The 17819-nt window shown below is 38.5% G+C and overlaps 1 protein-coding gene across 2 annotated transcripts in view; it reads left to right on the top strand.

Annotated features, from left to right (window-relative positions):
• The window catches only part of MDFIC2 (MyoD family inhibitor domain containing 2), a 158748-nt gene that overhangs the window by 101773 nt on the left and 39156 nt on the right, over nt 1-17819 (top strand). The window lies entirely within an intron of this gene.

The following is a 17819-nucleotide window of genomic DNA, read 5'->3' as shown; positions in this document are numbered from 1 at the left end:
TTTGTCTGGAACATTGTGTAAGGAGAGAAATCTAGGGACAGCTAGATGGTGCAGTGGATAGAGCACACTGGTCCTGGAGTCAGGAGGACCCGAGTTCAAATCCGGCTTCAGACACATAACACTCATTACCTGTGTGACTCTGGGCAAGTCATTTAACCCCAATTGCCTCACAGAAAGAAAGAAAGAAAGAAAGAAAGAAAGAAAGAAAGAAAGAAACAAACAAACAAACAAACAAACAAACAAACAAAGAAACAAACAAAGAAAGAAACAAAGAAACAAAGAAAGAAACAAAGAAACAAAGAAAGAAAAGGAGAAAAATCTGAAGTAAGACAAGAAAGATAAACAAGTCATTGGGGAGCTTTGGTAGAGCACCAAACTATAAAGAAGGATTAGTCTAGGATCAGTGATTTCACTGTTATAGGGAGCTCACTCCTTGGTGAGAAAACTTGCTCTGTCAATATTTGACAAGAACTTAAAGTCTTAAAGATTGTCCTAGAGCCCTCAGAGGTTAAGTGACTTGCCTAAGGTCATAAAGCCAGGATGCATCAGAGATGGAACTTGAACCCAGGTCTTCTTGGTTCCACTATGCCAAGTCTGTACTTTTTGGGCAGATAATGGAAGCATGGGACATTTTTTATTAGATGATTCTCATACCTATTTGCCTAGTCCTAACCTGTCTCCTGACTTTCAGTTTCACATTTCCAACTGAATATTGGCCATCTTGAACAGGATGTCCCATAGACATCTTAAACTCAACAAATCCAAAACTGAACTCATTGTCTTCCCCAACTTTCCCCTTTTTTTTTTGGTTAGGCAATGGGGTTAAGTGACTTGCCCAGGGTCACACAGCTAGTAAGTGTTATGTGTCTGAGGCTGGATTTGAACTCAGGTCCTCCTGACTCCAGGGCCAGTGCTCTATCCAAGGCCCCATCTAGTCGCGCCTTTTCCTATTTTCCTTATTACTGTCACAGGACCAACTAACTGGCCACCCAGGCTCATAATTTGGGTATCATCCTTGATTCCTCACTCTTTTGCACCCCAATATCCAATCAGTTGCCAAATTTTGTTGATTCTACCTTCACAGAATCTCTCAAATTTATCCCTTCTCTCCTCTGAAATAGCCACCACCCTGGTGCAGGCCCTTATCATCTCATGCTTGGACTATTACAATAGCCTGCAGGTAGGATTGCCTGTCTCAGGTCTCTCCCCACTCAGGTCCATCCTCCACTAAGCTGTCAAATTGATTTTCCTAAAGTTCAGGTCTGACCAGGTAACCTCCCTACAAAATAAATTCCAATAGTTTTCTATTGCTTCTAAGATCAAATATGCAATCTTCTTTTGGGCTTTTTAAAGATCTCATAACCTGGCTCTTTCCTACCTTTGTAGGATACATTTGTACCTTTCAGCTTCATCCCTACCCCTGAATACTCTGCAATACGGCAGAACTGGTATCCGTGCTGTTCTTTTGGCAAAACACTTCATCTCCTGACTCCAGGAATTTTCAGTGGCCATCCCCTCTGCCTGGAATTCTTTCTCTCCTCATCTGTACCTCTTGACTTCTTTGTTTTCCTTCAAGTTCCAGATAAAATCCCACCCTCTGTTAGAAACTTTTCCCAATCCCCCTCCCTGCTACTGCCTTCCCTCTGGGGTCAGCTTCAACTTATCCTGTTCATATATTATTTGTAACTAGTTGTTTGCTTGTTGTTTCTCCCATGATACTGGTGAAGTCTTTTTGCCTTCTTTGTAACCGCAGTGCTTAGCACAGTGCCTGGCACATAGTAGGTGCTTAATAAATGCTTGCTGACTTGACTTGAGGAATCAGCTTACCAGAGCTATTCCTTAGGAGGGAGACCTACGAGGAATGGCTACACCGAGGAAATAGAATCAATCCATTGAGGAGACAATGAAAGGGACAGAAAAGGAATACAGGAGAAACAGGAGTATAGCATCACAGACACTGAAGGAAGAGTGAGTATAAGGAAGTAGTAGTGGTTGACAATGTCAATTATGCAGAGAAATCAAGGAAGGTGGTAAAAAAAAAGTAATCTTTTTGGGGGTGGGGGCTGTTGAGGTTTAGGGGTTTAGGGGTGCTGGGACCCCAAAATGAGAACAGGCAGATCCTGCCTGAAAGAATTTGACCCAAGTCTTCTTTCAGCCAAAGACAAGATTTATTAGAATGTACATCATATTGGGCAGACTCTTAAAAAGTTTGAACGTTAGTGAGCTATGGGCTAGATTATAAGAATCTGAGCAGTGGCTAGATTGTAAGAATCTAAGCATCTTAATGGAGACAAGATGGACCTTATATATAGAAAGACTACGGGAGGGATCTAGGAGTGGCCAACTAGTCTATGAGGCAATAGAACTCCTGGGACCTAGGCCATGTGGCCAAGGGAGAATGGAGCCTAGATAGGATTAAGGGTGGGAAGTGGCCTGGGGCCATAGGGAGGTAAGACAATGGAGGGCCAGGCTAGGTTTAGGGTAACAGAGATTGGGCATAGCCACAATGTAAGGCCAGTTGATGGGATTATAGCCTTGGGAATGCCAGAGATTTGACCATATGGGAAAGTCCAGGATTTTTCCTTTTGGGGGTCTAGATCCCATCTTCATCAGGGGCCACTGAGCTTTGACAATGGTATTCTCAATCCAGGAGCTAGGAAACAGCCAGAATGGAAGATGCAATATTAAGGGGACCAAATAGTCTGGACAGAGTGGCAGTAAATTAAATATTAATTATTCTTTCTGGAGGAGACGGCTAGGTAGTGCAGTGTGTCCACCCGGAAGACCTGAGTTCAAATCCAGCCTCAGACACTTACTAGCTGTGTGACCCCGGACAAGTCACTTAACCCTTTTTGCCTCAGTTTCCTCATCTGTAAAATGATCTGGAGAAGGAAATGGCAAATTACTCCAGCATCTCTGCCAAGAAAACCCCCAAAAGGGATCACAAAGAGTTGGACACAACTGAAACAAGTGAACAACAACAAAGTTCTTTCTGGAAGCATCACAGTGACAGAAAGAAGAGGTGCAAAAGGTTCTCAGGAGGGCTTCTTCAACTGTGGATTAAGACTCCATATAGGGTCACAGAAAATTTGGCAACAGTAAAAGGTTTCTGAACATGCAATGGCCAAAAATTAATTAAAAACCAAACACATAATGAATCCGAGGTGTTTCTGGAAGGGCTTGCCTTGGTTCTGAAACAAAGCAGGCACACTTGGCACTGTGCCTGTCCTGAGGCCATTCAATGGCAAGAAGTTTCAGCAGCCCTGGTGCATAGTAGGAAACAGGAAATACTGTTGTTGCTATTATGGTTAGTTGATATTTACTTACCTGTTTACTTTGTTTTTACTATATGTGTTACTCACCCAACAATTCATGCATAGTATGGTGTCCAATAAATGCAAAGTTGTGTTCAGTTGAATTCATTTTTTTCAAGAATTGAGGCATCTGAGCGTGGCTTTTAGGAGAGAAGGAACCAGTAGAGAGAAGTTGAAGATTCCAGAAAGAGGCAGTGAAGTCCTAGGGTTGGAAGGCACAGGCATCGATAAGGAGATGAGCCATTCCTTTTTTTTGTTTCCAAGCCAGAAAGACAGGAGGGAATGGGTGAAGACAGAGAAGTTTAAAAGTATAGAGAATAGAGCTTGAAGGAGTAAATCAGAGAAAAATATATTAGCTAAAAAGATTCATATTTCTCAGGTCAAACACAACCTTCTGCATGTGACATTTCCTGATTTCCCCAGCAGTTCGTGCCTCTACCTTATCCTCTCCATCCCATCCCCACAATTGCCTTTTATTCACTTTTTACAGATTTCATATATAGATACACACACACACACACACACACACACACACACGCACACACACACTGGTTACCTTAGATAGAATATAAGCTCCTTGAGGGCAGGAACTATTTCATTTTATGTACATCCCCAGCACATAGCACAGAACCCAACACATATTAGGTGCTTAATTTTATTGATTGATCATGTCATACTTTTAAAGAGTTTTCTGAAACAGTAAATTTGCCCTCAAACTCTTAGTAATTCATTATACCTCAATTCCCCTTTCTTGGGAAAGGTACCTAGAGAATTTTTAAGTGGGTACCTTGGCACTGTTTTAGTTTAGTGGTTCACCTGGACTGTAGAATGACATTGAGTGATATGAAGAGGATTACTCATTGATTGCAAGCTCCTCGATTCCTCTGTTCTCAGCTGACTCACCTTGTGCTGATGGCCCCAAGCCTTGATTTCATGACAGGGCCTCATCAATGAGATCCTCGGTAACTCCGAAGAGATTATCCTTATTAATCACCCTATAAAAATGACATACAGGGAATAATCAGAGTCTCCAATTAGTCCATCCATAGGCAGACCAGGTGGCACAGATCAATCAATAGACCTGTAAAAAGTGAATATTCTGTGCCAGGCATTGTTCAAGGTAGTTGTTGACAAGGTACTTGTTCAAGGTTACAAAGACAAAAATGAAACCATCCCTGACCCCAAAGAGCTTTCATTCTATCAGTAGAAACAACATATTTATGAGTAAATACAAATCAAGTGGGGGTTGAGGCAGCTAGATGATACAGCAGATAGAGATCTCAACTTGAAATCAGGAAGGCTTGAGTTCAAATCCCACCTTGAACACTTCCCAGCTATGTGACCCTAGACAAGTCACTTAACCTCTATTTGCATCAGTTTCCTCAACTGTAGAATGGAGTTAATAACAGCACCTACCTTTCTGGGTTGTTGTAAGGATCAAATCAGATAATATTTGTAAAGTACTAACCACAATTCCAAACACATAGTAAGCACTATATAAATTTTTTTTGTTTTGTTTTGTTTTTCCATTTCCCTAAGGTAGAGGCACTATCAGATGAGAATTTGGAAATACTATATGTAGCAAGCAAGTGGTGTTTGAGCAGAGAATCGAAGGAAACTAGGACTCTAAGAAGCATGAGAGGGAGGAGGAGAAATATTATAGGGATATGGAACAGCCTGAGCAAAAGCACGGAGATGAGAGATAACATGTTACATGTGAGGGTCAGCAAGAAGGTCAGTGTGGGTACACTGTACAGCACAGGAAGGAGAGGAGTATGTTATAAGCCTGGGGAAGAAGATTGGAACCAGGTTGTAAGGAATGTGAAGTGTTAAACACAGGACTTTATATTACATCAAAGAAGCAATAGAGAACCATTGGATCTTACAGAACAGGTGAGTGATATGGTCAGACCTGTATTTTAGGAATGTGGTGAGCTGTACTCAGAATCAAAAAAGAAAAGGATATCAAGCAAGAACATATTTGGTAAGTTGTGCTTCACTTTTAATGATCTCCAGCTTATTTTTGAGACAAAAAAGTGTCTTTAGTGCTAATTTTTATTGCTAATATTTATCTCTTTAGTGCTAATATTCCCCCAATGAGATTCTAGAGCTATGAATCATTGAATCCATTAGAAGATGAAAATCAAAACTGTAGGTGATATGTAGGACAATAGAACCAAACATGGTGGGTTTGAACAAGCTGGGACATATTACTAATGATATCTCGACCCTAAGAGCTGGAGTAAAATATTTCGAGGACATACGTGATCAGAAAAGGAGGTGGGCTAATCAGAGAAGAATGAGTGAGCCATGGTCAATCTTAGTACTGTGCTGGTATGTCAAATTATGTAACTATAGGATGGCATCCAGTGTACTTAATGGAAATTCTATCAAAAATGTACTGAAAGTCAAAATCAAGAATCCCACCAGGATGAGAAAAGGTGGATGGACTGAGATTTGCACCAGTAGAGGGGTAACTACACCAATACAAAGCATTGAAGTATTGGTAATGAAGAACTTCCTTTTGTTAAGAATTGAAAATATAGTGAAATTAATACCATCAGAGCACTGACCCATAGAATGTTAGAGTGGAATGGATCTTAAAGATCAACTCTTCCAATCCCCTTACTTGATAGGTAGGGAATCATTTTGTTACACTACCATATATCTCACCTACTATACTTTGGCATATTTTAATTGTTCTATGTTATCTTCCAGACAAAGAGAGCTAAGGTAGGGAAACAGCTCTTTCATTTCCCATGGAAAAGGGAATCTTTACTGAAAAACAAACAAATAGAAGAAATAGAAGTGAGCTTTTGGAAAACTTCCTGTCATGGGAGGAGTTTTCCATTTCAGCATCTAGCACTAATAAAAAAAAAATGTATGAAACTCTAAGTGTTTCACCAGATTCCAGTAAATTGATTTTGGAAACTTTTCCTTTCTACATGCATTAGTCTACTTAATAGTCTAGAAGACAAAAGGATGAACAATTTAGAATAAACACACCAGGGATCCTTCGCCCAAGTATATGTTATATATTAATAAGGCAAAGTCCATTTCAGAATTCGTGTTTCTGTAACTCGATTGTATCAGCAGTTGGAGATCTGTAATGAGATGGACAATTAGTTCTTAAAAGCAGGGAGGAATGCTTATTACTGAAGTGCCGGGTAGACATTTTTGCTTTTTGTTCAATTGCATTTTGATTAAAGATATTTCTTGAGATGTTCATTGAAATATGAAATAATGCCACAAACAAGGTTGCTACTTCTTCAGTATTTAAGTGAATATCAGAGCAGATCAAAGGACCATTGATCAGAAAGCTCTATTTTCCTTCCTTTTTTTTTTGTTATTTAACTTCTTTAAAAAGGCATCATATTTTAATGTGTTCATTATAATGAGTTCAAGAATTGGAAGCATGAATACATGAGATCAAGTCTAGCCTCTTAGACATACTGGCTATGGGACAAATCAATAGACTTCTGTGAGCTTCAGGTTATAAATATGCTTTTATATTTATACATACATACTCACATATGTGTGGGTATATGTATGTATATATTCATATACACACATATATACATAAACATATATTACCTGAAACTGCTGAGCTTCAAGCTATATGTATGCTATAATTACATCTTTCATACATTATATATTACTTATATATAATTAATATATATTGCCTGAAGCTCACAGCAGTTTAGTGATTTGTTTTATATGTATGTATGTGTGTGTGTATATATATACACACACATACATATGCATATATACATTAAACACACACACATACATACATATCTATCTATCTCTCTATCTATCTATCTATCTATCTATCTATCTATCTATCTATATATATATATATATATACACTCACTTATAAATAGATTGTGATCTGTATCTTTCACACCAACAAAATCAAAACTCTTCAACTGACCAACAATTAATATTTGAAGAAGGTCAAAGAACCATGGGATTTATCACCTTCTCTCTGGCACCTCTGTCCCTGTTACTATCAATGTGAAAGTAGATGCGTGAAATAAGATGAAGGCTGTTGTATATATATTTCATAAATCACCAGAGGAAAAAAAAAACAATCACTAGTGGCCAACTTCATGCCAGCCTCCCAATATTTAGCTAAGCTGCATCTTGGACAATAGTCATCGTGCAAGGAATTTAGCAAGTATAAGATGGGGAAGGTTCCTCTATGGTTATCTTCCTTCTATACTGCATTTCATATATACACACAACATACATACACATATACATACACATATAAACATATATAAAACAATATATAGTAATGTATTTTAACAGCTTCAAATAGCACTAAAACTTTTGGGACACTAAGTGTGTTACAGACATATACATGTGTGAGTGTGTGTGTGTGTGTGTGTGTGTGTGTGTGTGGTAGGTATATCTCCCCCATTATTAGAATGCAAACTTGAAGGCAGAGACTGTTTTTTTGCCTTTCTTTATATTACTGGCATTTATTCCAGTGGAATATAGTAGGCCCTTAAGAATGCTTGTGATTGATTGTTCTGAAAATAATTCTGTGGGTTTTCATGGACTACATACTAAGTGCAACAGTGTAATATAATATGGCGACCAAAAAGAGTGGGGGGAAGCTAATTTGACTTAAATTACATTAAGAAAATCAATGTATTCATGAACTAGAAAACAATGGTATTCTCATACTCAGAACACTTGTAGAATAAAGTATTATTATGTGCACTGCATCTTAAGAAGGACAAAATTAAACTGCAGCATGTCCAAGCTAAGGTCACCAGTATGGTGAAAGACCTCAAGATAACATATCATATGATAATTTGTTGAAAGGACTAGGAATATGTAGTCTGAAGGAAAGACTTCAATTCCGCCACATGAAAGAAGCATTGTTCTACTTGGCTCCAGATGTCAGAACAAGAAGCAAAGGGTGGAAGTTACAAAGATGTAAGTTTAGATTTGATGTCAGAAAAATATTCTGATGTTCTCAGTCCAAAGTGGACTGATCTTCCAGGGGAGGAATCAGGTTTCTCCTAAATGGACTTCTTCAAACAAAGGTTGGACAACCACTGCCAGGTATGGATTTGACGAGGTTGTGCCTGAGATCTCTTACAACTGAGGAATTCTATGGTTCTGTGAATAGACTCACAGCCTACCCATAGTGGCAGAACTGTGTCCAGTTTGTGGGCCAGAAGCAAGCACACCAGGAGCTCATGGTACTTATTCACAAGTACCCAAGTCAAGAAATGCAAGAATATTGGTGTGTTAGAAACAGCCTGGCATAGTGAAAGAACAGCTGGCTTCAGATTTAGAAAGGTCTGCCCCCGACTCATATTTGTTGTGTGATCCAGGGCAGATCACTTATCCTCTCAATATTCTCACTCTATAAGGCCCCACGTTGTAGAGAAGGGACCAACCCGCATTGGTAGAGACGGTTTTCTCACCAGGAATGCCTTGTTTCATTCATTTCCCAGCAGGCCGCACTTCTCTGATTTCTCCATTATTTCCTCATCCAAATAGCCATGGAACTCATGAACTCATGCCTCAGAAATACCTTCTGCCCCACAGGCCCCTCCCCCTTTTTGGAGGCTTCTCTTAGGACCTCCATTCAAGGAGCGTGACTAAGCCAACAGTCTAGCCTTTTACCACCAGGCTGTAGACCTTTGGAATTCTCTATTATGTGTCCTGCTGGGTATCTTCTTCCTTCCTTTCCACCCCACCCCCAATCTCCTTTCACCTTCTTTGTATCTGGGTTCAGACTGTTTTTGACTCCAGGAAACAAGATGCCCTTCCCAGGATGAGATCATCATTTCTTATCTCATCAGCAGGCTGTTAACTCAAACTTCGGTTAACACCACCTTCCTCAGCCTCCTCTCCCCTCTGGTTGGAGAATTGGAGAGGATTGGAGAGCCTCCCAATGCCTTAACTCACTCCACTTTGCATCTGCTGCTCTGCCTAGTTTCTAGTCCTTGGAAGAAGACATCCTGGTGCTGGAATGTCTTGGTGTCCCCTGACCTTTCCCTGCCTCCTTTTGTATGTTGTCTCCTTCCATTACATTGTAAGCCCCTTGAGGGCAGGGACTTCCTCTTTATCAATTGTATCCCCAGCACTTAGCACAGTGCCTGACGCATAGTAGGTACTTAATAAATGCCAATGCCAAAAAAGAAATCAGAGAAAGTATATGAGAATATATACCAAACAATACAGACTGAAGGTAATCTCCCATTGGGAGTGAAATAACAGCTCAACCAAGTGAGATGGTCCCAGGTCTTGCCCAAAGGGGTAAAATTCCCCAAAGTCTCTACTGTTTGCAATGAAAATACGCAGCTCCTTACAATGTCAGCTTCTTCCTAGAGTCATTTTTCTCCCTTCCCCAGCCTGGAGTGGGGTTGCCATCATCCATCTTCTCTCAAAAGTAAAAGCCAGAAGAATCCAGATACTGCAAAGATTTGATCTCTCTTCAGTACAGCTCCCACCGCTCCACTCTGCCCCTTGTGCAGGAACACAGCATCACTCTCCACCGCTGAGCACAGTCCCATGCCAATGGACCTGGGACTTGAGTTACAAATACAATAATGTTTGTTTACTGACTGAAAGATCCAAAGACTAATATGTTCATTTCCATTCAACAATCATTTAGTAGAATGCCAGCAGAATGTAAGATCTATGGGGTCAGATACTGTTTCATTTTTGTTTTTATATACCTCACACCAGCCAGAATCCCTTGTATGTGACAAGAGTTTAATTAACATGTTTTAAATTGAAAATAAAATTTAAGGGAAGATTGCCTATATGTAATAACACCCAAAATCCAGTGGGCAAGAAATAGCACAGGACTACAAAATATAAACAGCCCCAGCTATCTCATACGCCAGGATAAAAGACAACCCAGGACAAATCTCAGGGAAACTAGTATTAAAAACAGGAGCCAGCAGTGTTTTACCACGGAAAAAGCTCTGGTTCTGAGCCCTTGGCTCAGCTCTTACCTATGGCACCAACTACTTTTGTGACTTTGAGCAAGTTAACTGACTTCTCACAACCCCCATTTCCTCAATTATAAAATGAAGGTTGGATTAGACTCAGAGGGTTGGCCTCTGAGCTCCCTTTGGGCTTTAAAGTTATGATCCCATGACACTACAGTCAATGTTCTTCCTGCTTCTTCCAGATAAAATCATAAAGAGCTAAATAGAGAAAATGAGACTCAGGCAAGCAGGTTCCTTAACTTAAGGGGGAAAACAAGGAACAACAAAATCTAAGACAACTGTGAAGAACTGCCAATCCAGGATTATATTTTTCAGGGTTCAAGAATCTGTAAATATCTCTCTTCATGAAAAAAGAAGGAAAGAAGGAAGGAAGGAAGGAAGGAAGGAAGGAAGGAAGGAAAGGAGGGAGGGAGAGGAGGGAGAGGAGAGAGAGAAAGAAAGAGAAGGAAGGAAGGAAGGAAGCAGGGAAACAAGGAAGGAAAGGAGGGAGTGAGAGGAGGGAGAGGAGAGAGAGAAAGAAAGAAGGAAGGAAGGAAGAAAAAGAAAGAAAAGAAAAGAAAAAAGAAAAAAAAGAAAGGAGCAAAAAGAGTTAGAAAAGGGAAAGCTGCAGCATTTTCTTCAATGTATACATAAAGAATCTGAAAACTCAGGCATGATTATGGAATCTTCATTTTTTTACAGTTAAAAGTAATTTTAAAGAAAAAAGAACATAAACAATACACACTGACTCTTGACACTCCATTGCTTTCTTAAACTCGAATAATAAAAATTTGCAAATGAACAAAAGAGTGGGAGGTAGATATCTGATTTACAATGTTTTTGAGATAAAGAACACTATAAAAAAAGATCAATGTGAATAATAAAGCATTGTTAACTGAGTCATGACACTTCTATTCTCAGGGAAGATTTGAACGCTAGAACTCTGCAAATGAGCACCTTGTGCCACCTTCAAAGTGGGAGGAAGACATATAATTATAATTCTGAAAGTGAAGAGAATTCAGGGAAAAAAAAAGCTGGGGAAAAGTTTATTGAAAAACATATTGATGTATCAATATTATAAATTACTTTATCTTATTAAGCTAAAAAATATTCTTTTGTGGATTACCTCATCATGCTACAGAACATATTCCACAGAAAGCTTCACCTGCTTTAAAAATACTTTTGATGTGACAAAACATTGCTACCATATATTTATTCTGTAACTTTTCAAATATCTGAGATATGTGTGCACATATGTATATATGAAGATATATGCTCATCTATGTATGTATGTATATATGTGTGTGTATACATAAATATTCAAAAGACTCAAGTTCCATTGTCTTGAGCACATGCATCTATGAACCCCTGCCCAAACCTGGTAGCGAATCAAAGCTAATGAATCTGTTTTAATATCCTTTATAAAGGAAAAGTAGATGTAATATTATGTTTTCAATTTTTATCTATCTCCTTAGCTTTGTTGGAGGTGTGAGGGAGGGAAAAAAAAGCAAAAATAAATGCAGTGCTGTTATCAAGAGCAATGCTGTAATAGAGAAGGAAACTGGAAGAAGCGTCCTACTTCAGGAACAGTGAAATGAATGGTAGCAGCACAGAGGTGAATTCTGTTTAAGGTTCTCATGTTTAACTTCCACTGAAGTCTCTGAGCAGAGAGACCCTGAGTGTCGATCAGAGCTCCTGGGCTGACCCCAGTACCTCCACTGACACTCATGGAGGCAAAGAGGCAGTGGAGAAGTCAAACATTTAGTGGAGAGGCCTGAAATTATAGAGCTCTGGTTAACGTGTTCTCGACAGGGTGCTTTACTGTCTTAGGAAAACACCGTCCTTAACAGCTGCCAACAAGAAAAGCAAGTATTTTTCTTCCTAAAATGGGCAGCTTTTATGAGAATGTATGTTGTCCATCCAAAGGGCTTCACATAAATAGGAGGGAGAACATAAAAAGTGGAATCATGGGGCCACTAGGGTTACAGCTGAGCATCAGTCCAAGTATTTGCCTGGCTTCATCAGAAAATGTAGCCACCATCTTATTCACCCTTGGGAGATGCTTCAACCATGAGGCACATTTGGCGTCCCTAGCTAGAACTCTGGGGGTTGTCTCAGAGAAAAGGCTTTAAGAGTTTGAGGACTAGGAAAAACTTTTTTTAATAGAAGGTGAGACTTTAGCTAAGATTTGATGGAAACCAGGAAAACCAGGGGGTAGAGATAAGGCAGAAGAGAATTCCAAGCTTAGAGAATGGCTGAGACTTTCTCAAGGTCACACAGCCAATAAGTGAGTAGAACAGATTTATGCTGCTCAATAAATAATAACAATAATTAATTATATGTCACAGGTGTACTGGGAAGACAACTGATATTGAAGTTACAAGAATTAAGTTAAAGATCTATTTAATTACAAAAAAATTGTTAGGGGCAGCTAGGTGATGCAGTGGATACAGCACTGGGCCTGGAATCAGAAGGATCTGAGTTCAAATCTAGCTTTAGATACTTATTAGCTATGTGACCCTGAGGAAGTCACTTAACCCTGTTTGCTTCAGTTTCCTCATCTGTAAAATTAACTGGAGAAGGAAAAGGTAAACCATTCCAGTATCTTTGCCAAGAAAACCTCAAATGGTTTTACAAAGGGTTGGACGTGACTAATCAATTAAAAAAAAAAAACATGCAACTTACTAGGAAAACACAGCCCTAGCCCTCAAGTAACTTTCAATCTCCCATAACACTCGAGGAGACTTGAAAGCTAATCAGGAAGCCAATCCACCAACATGATAACAGCGACACCAAAATTTAACCAATGAATTTATAAATATTGTCTTACTCTGCCATACAATCCTAGTAACATAGACTGTAACATATAGTAACCAGTAACATACAGATTGTAGTCTCTTTGAGAGCAAAAAGTGTTTCATTCTTATCTGTATCTCCAGTGCCTAGTTCAGTCCTGGACACATAATAGGAGCTTAATACATTCTTGTTAATTGATTAATTAATAAGGACCAGAAGAAGAAAGGAAACAAATTTATACATATATATATATATATGTACCATGCACTATACATGTACTATGTATGTGTATGTGTAGGTATATTTGTGTGTGTGTGTGTGTGTGTATCTATACATCTATTTTGATCCTGACAACTCTCGAAGGCAGATACTCTTATGATCCCTATTTTATAGTTGAAACAAATGAGACAGACAGAGGTGAAATGACTTACCCGGGTTACACAGCTAGTAAGTGTCTGAGGCTGGATTTGAACTCAGGTCTTCCTGACTCCAGGACCAGCATTCTCCCCACTGCACTTCCTTACTGTCTCTAGAATATCATATTTCCTTTAAGATCATCTACTTGAACCTCAAGGGCTGTGACTTAATGGGTTTACTTTGGTGGGAGGCCATTGCCAGTTACGTGCTATGTATAATTGTGTTCTCACCCCCATGTCTTCTCAGATTTGAACATCTCTCACTCTAATAGCTAGTTGCAGCCCCCTCACCCATGTGAGTCAATGTATCCTCTTTGTCTACCCACTGTAATGACTAGAGTTGAGGGTGAAGGGGACCCTGTTATAACTAGATAGTGCAGCAGCCATATAGAGCAAGAAGAGTAACTTTGGTTAGTTGGCCAAAGGACTTCTCACTTGAGTGTTATGATAGTTCCACTAGCCATTCTGTCACTTTCCAGGAAAGTTTACTGGTGAAGAAGTTATAGGAAGATGGATAGACAAGATCCCCTGATAAGAGGGACCTTAGGATAGGGCTAGTATCCACCTGGCTTCTCTCCACACATATACACAAATGCATGGATGAGACTAGTTTTTTCTCCAAAAATCAACAAAGCTCTCCTAAGACTTGATTGACTGGGAAGTAGCATCCTAGCAGACTCTGGGGGTATTGACATGATTTCCTGGTCCCCTAAGGGAATAAGAAAGCCCACTAATGTCAAGTCAGGGCCCTGAGGCTACACAAGTCACTACACCATGCCTGTTGACCAGATATATTTTTTTGCCTTTTTTCTTTTTTGATGGGCAATCAGGGTTAAGTGACTTTCCCAGGGTCACACAGCTAGTAAGTGTTGTGTGTCTGAGGTCGGATTTGAACTCAGGTTCTCCTGACTCCAAGGCTGGAGCCCTATCTGCTCCATCGCCTAGCTGCCCCCAGATACATTTTTATAGGGATGAAATGGGGGCTTCATCTACCTGAACTAAATGTTATTGTTTTCTAATTGAATATTCTTTCTATGATATAATTAAGTAACCCTACTTTTGTTAAGTGTTGCATGAACTGCAAGTAGCTCAATTTATCCCAACATGAAAGCCAAACTATTAGGAAATCAGCTTGTGACAGATCTACCCAATCACCCACAAACAATTGTTCTTTGAGAATATAATGTTTGGGACTTTTCGATATACCACTTTGACTGCTTATAGGGTCAAATAAAGATATAAGTCAGTCTTGGGGAGAAGGAGGTAGGGAACATCTAATTGTTCCAGATACTCATTGGCTTTGTGAATTGTGGTGCACATGATGCTTACAATGGAAGACTGGGAAAAGATACAGGACACTATCACAATGGATGAGTGAATCAAGGTACTTCTATACTTTAGCGTATCAATGATCTCATCAGTGTAACTCTCTCCCAAATAACAAACTATCCAAGCCTTCTAATCTTATGAGTTTCTTGTCTTTCCATAAATTGCCCATATTATATCTACCTAATGTCCTCAATAACTAACTTTCTTTGCCTTTTGACTAGTTTACCTGGAATGGAGAATGAATAGAGGGGAATAATATAAGGCTTATGAGAGGAAGAGAGATGCCAAGCCAAAGAGGTCCTTGAATCCTAAAGAAGGGAGTTTAAACTTTAGTCCAGAGATTATAGAAAATCACTGAAGATGTTTGAGCAGGGAGCTGACAAAACCATATCTAACCTAAGAAAGATTATTTTGGAAGTGGTACAAAATACAGTTGGAAAGGGAAGAGAGTGGGTGCTGGAAAAATGGCACTATTATAGTCTGTGGAGTGAGAGAGAAGGTATCAAAGATGTATATTAGAGGTTTGGCTGAATAAACAGATTCAAGAACTATTGCAGGGATGGGTTTTATAGGACCTGATAAGTGAATGGATAGGAGAGCTGAGGAAGAATAAAAAGTCAATGACGACCCAAAATTTACAAACATAGGAGACCAGGTAAATGGTGGTATCAGGGAGATAAATGATGTTGGAAGGAGAAGCAAGTTTGGGAAAAAGACAATGAACTGACTATTAAACATGTTGAGTTTGAGATAACTAGAGGTCATCCAAATAGGGATGTCCTTTAGGGAGTTAGAGATGCCAATCTGGAGCTCAGAAGAAAGGTGAAGAGTGCCATCTGGGACAAGACCAATATATTTGAGTATCACCTCATCATAACTGAAGACTTCAGAATGAAGCAGATTCCCAAAGAAGATTGTAGAGAGAGAATCATAGACATACAGGGAAATAAACCTAGAAGATGTCCATGATAAAAGAAATTGAGCTGGTCTCAGAGTCAGGAAGATTTGAGTTCAAATCTAGCCTCTGACACACATTGGCTATGTGATCCTGAAGAAGTTATTTTGCTTCCTAGTGTACCAGGCAATTGATGCTCTAAGTCCCTTAGTACAGAACATTGCCTATTTGCATTGGTAGAGTTTTCTCACCAGGAGTTCCTAACATGAATGAAATCACAGATCTCAAATGATGATGATGATGATGATGATGATGATAACACCACCAAATAACCTTTACCATTTTTGTATTTTGCTATTTTTGGCAAATCTGATGGGTGTGAGAGGAAACCTCAAAGTTATTTTAATTTGCATTTCTCTTATTATTATTGATTTGGAGAATTCTTTTACATAGTTGTTAATAGCTTGCATTTTATCTTTTGAAAACTGCCTATTCACTTAATTTGACCACTTATCTATTGGGAAATGACTCTTGTTCTCATACACTTATATCAGTCTCCTATACATCTTGGATTTCAGACATTTTTTTCGTAGATACTGGCTGAGATTTTTTTCCTCTATTAATAGCTTCTCTTATTCCAGCAGCAGTTCCTTCCTTCAATTTTCTATTTTTTTAATGATGTGAACTTTTGTATGCATTTGGAGCTTATTCTGTTATGTAGTGTAAGATGTTATCCTAAACCAAACTTCTGCCAAACTGATTTCAAGTTTCCCCCTGAAGTTCATAGTATTCTTATATTTATCAAACACTAGGCTGCTACATTTAATTTAATTGCTTTTGGTTCTTGCTTACCTCATATGTTCTATTAATTAACAACTATTTTTTGAACCATTGACAAATCATTTTAATTTTTACTGTCTTATTGCATGAGATCTGGTAGTTAGTTTTTCTTCATTATGCCTTTTTAAATAATTATTTCCTTGAAAGTTCTCCCACAGAATTTTGTTATGGTTTTATATAGTTCTATAAAGTAATCCCTTGGCAGTTTAATCAGTTTGGAACTATAGGTTAATTTAGGTTTTAACATTTTTTATTATATTGGTACATTCCACTCATGATCAATAGCTACTTATTTCTATAGTGTTTTATAGTTATATTCATGTAAGACTTAAATGTTTTGATATATTGATTCTCAGATATTTTATTCATTTTGCAGTTACTTTATATCGAATTTTTGTTTATGTTTACTGCTTTTGGGTTTTCTTTCTCTACAAATTATACTTCTTGCTCCTAGTTCTGCTTTCTTTTTTTTTTTTTTCTAGGCAATTGGGGTTAAGTGATTTGCCCAGGGTCACATAGCTAGTGAGTGTCAAGTGTTTGGTCTGAGACTGGATTTGAACTCAGGTCCTCCTGACTTCAGGGCCGGTGCTCTATTCACTGCACTACCTAGCTGCCCCCTAGTTCTATTTTCTGAAGCTAAGAAAAACAGAACAATCTAATCTGTCTTCCACATGAAAACCCTCTAAATATTTGAATGAAGAAAAGTTCAAATAATATCCTGTTTTCTGGGCTTAGTTCCCCCTTATAACCTCAAATCACCAAGGTGAGCACCTACTTCTGTAACTGAAAAGAAAAAAAAATACAATGGTAAGAATAGAAGACAAGAAATAATATAAGATAGTTGTTATACAAAAAAAAAAAAAACAGTGGAAGACTAATTTACTAAAACCCTGGACCACCACTTCTGCCACTCCCTGAAGTCTTTTCTGATATACCTAATTATAGGCAAAAATTTTGAAGTTAACCTTTTAACAGTGCCCTGACTAGCTAACAAAATTTGTGGCAGTTTAAAACATATTGAATAAGACTTTGACAGCAAAACCATAACCATAGGAGATTTTAATAGTCTTCATTTAGAGCCAAATAAATACAACAGAAAGATAAATTAAAAGGGAAAAATATATATATGTGAAGAAATAGTTGGGGAAAAATGGATTTGAAAGACATAGCAAGTTATGGATGGGAACATCAAGAATATATACATATATACATATATACACATACATACACACAAATATACATATATACATATGTATGCATTTAT

This window comes from Vombatus ursinus, unplaced genomic scaffold (genome assembly GCF_900497805.2).
Source record: "Vombatus ursinus unplaced genomic scaffold, bare-nosed wombat genome assembly UNPS02014773.1, whole genome shotgun sequence".
NCBI classification, from domain to species: Eukaryota; Metazoa; Chordata; class Mammalia; order Diprotodontia; family Vombatidae; genus Vombatus; species Vombatus ursinus.
The sequence above is the reverse complement of the archived record's forward strand: the minus strand, read 5'-3'. Positions and strand labels throughout refer to the sequence as shown.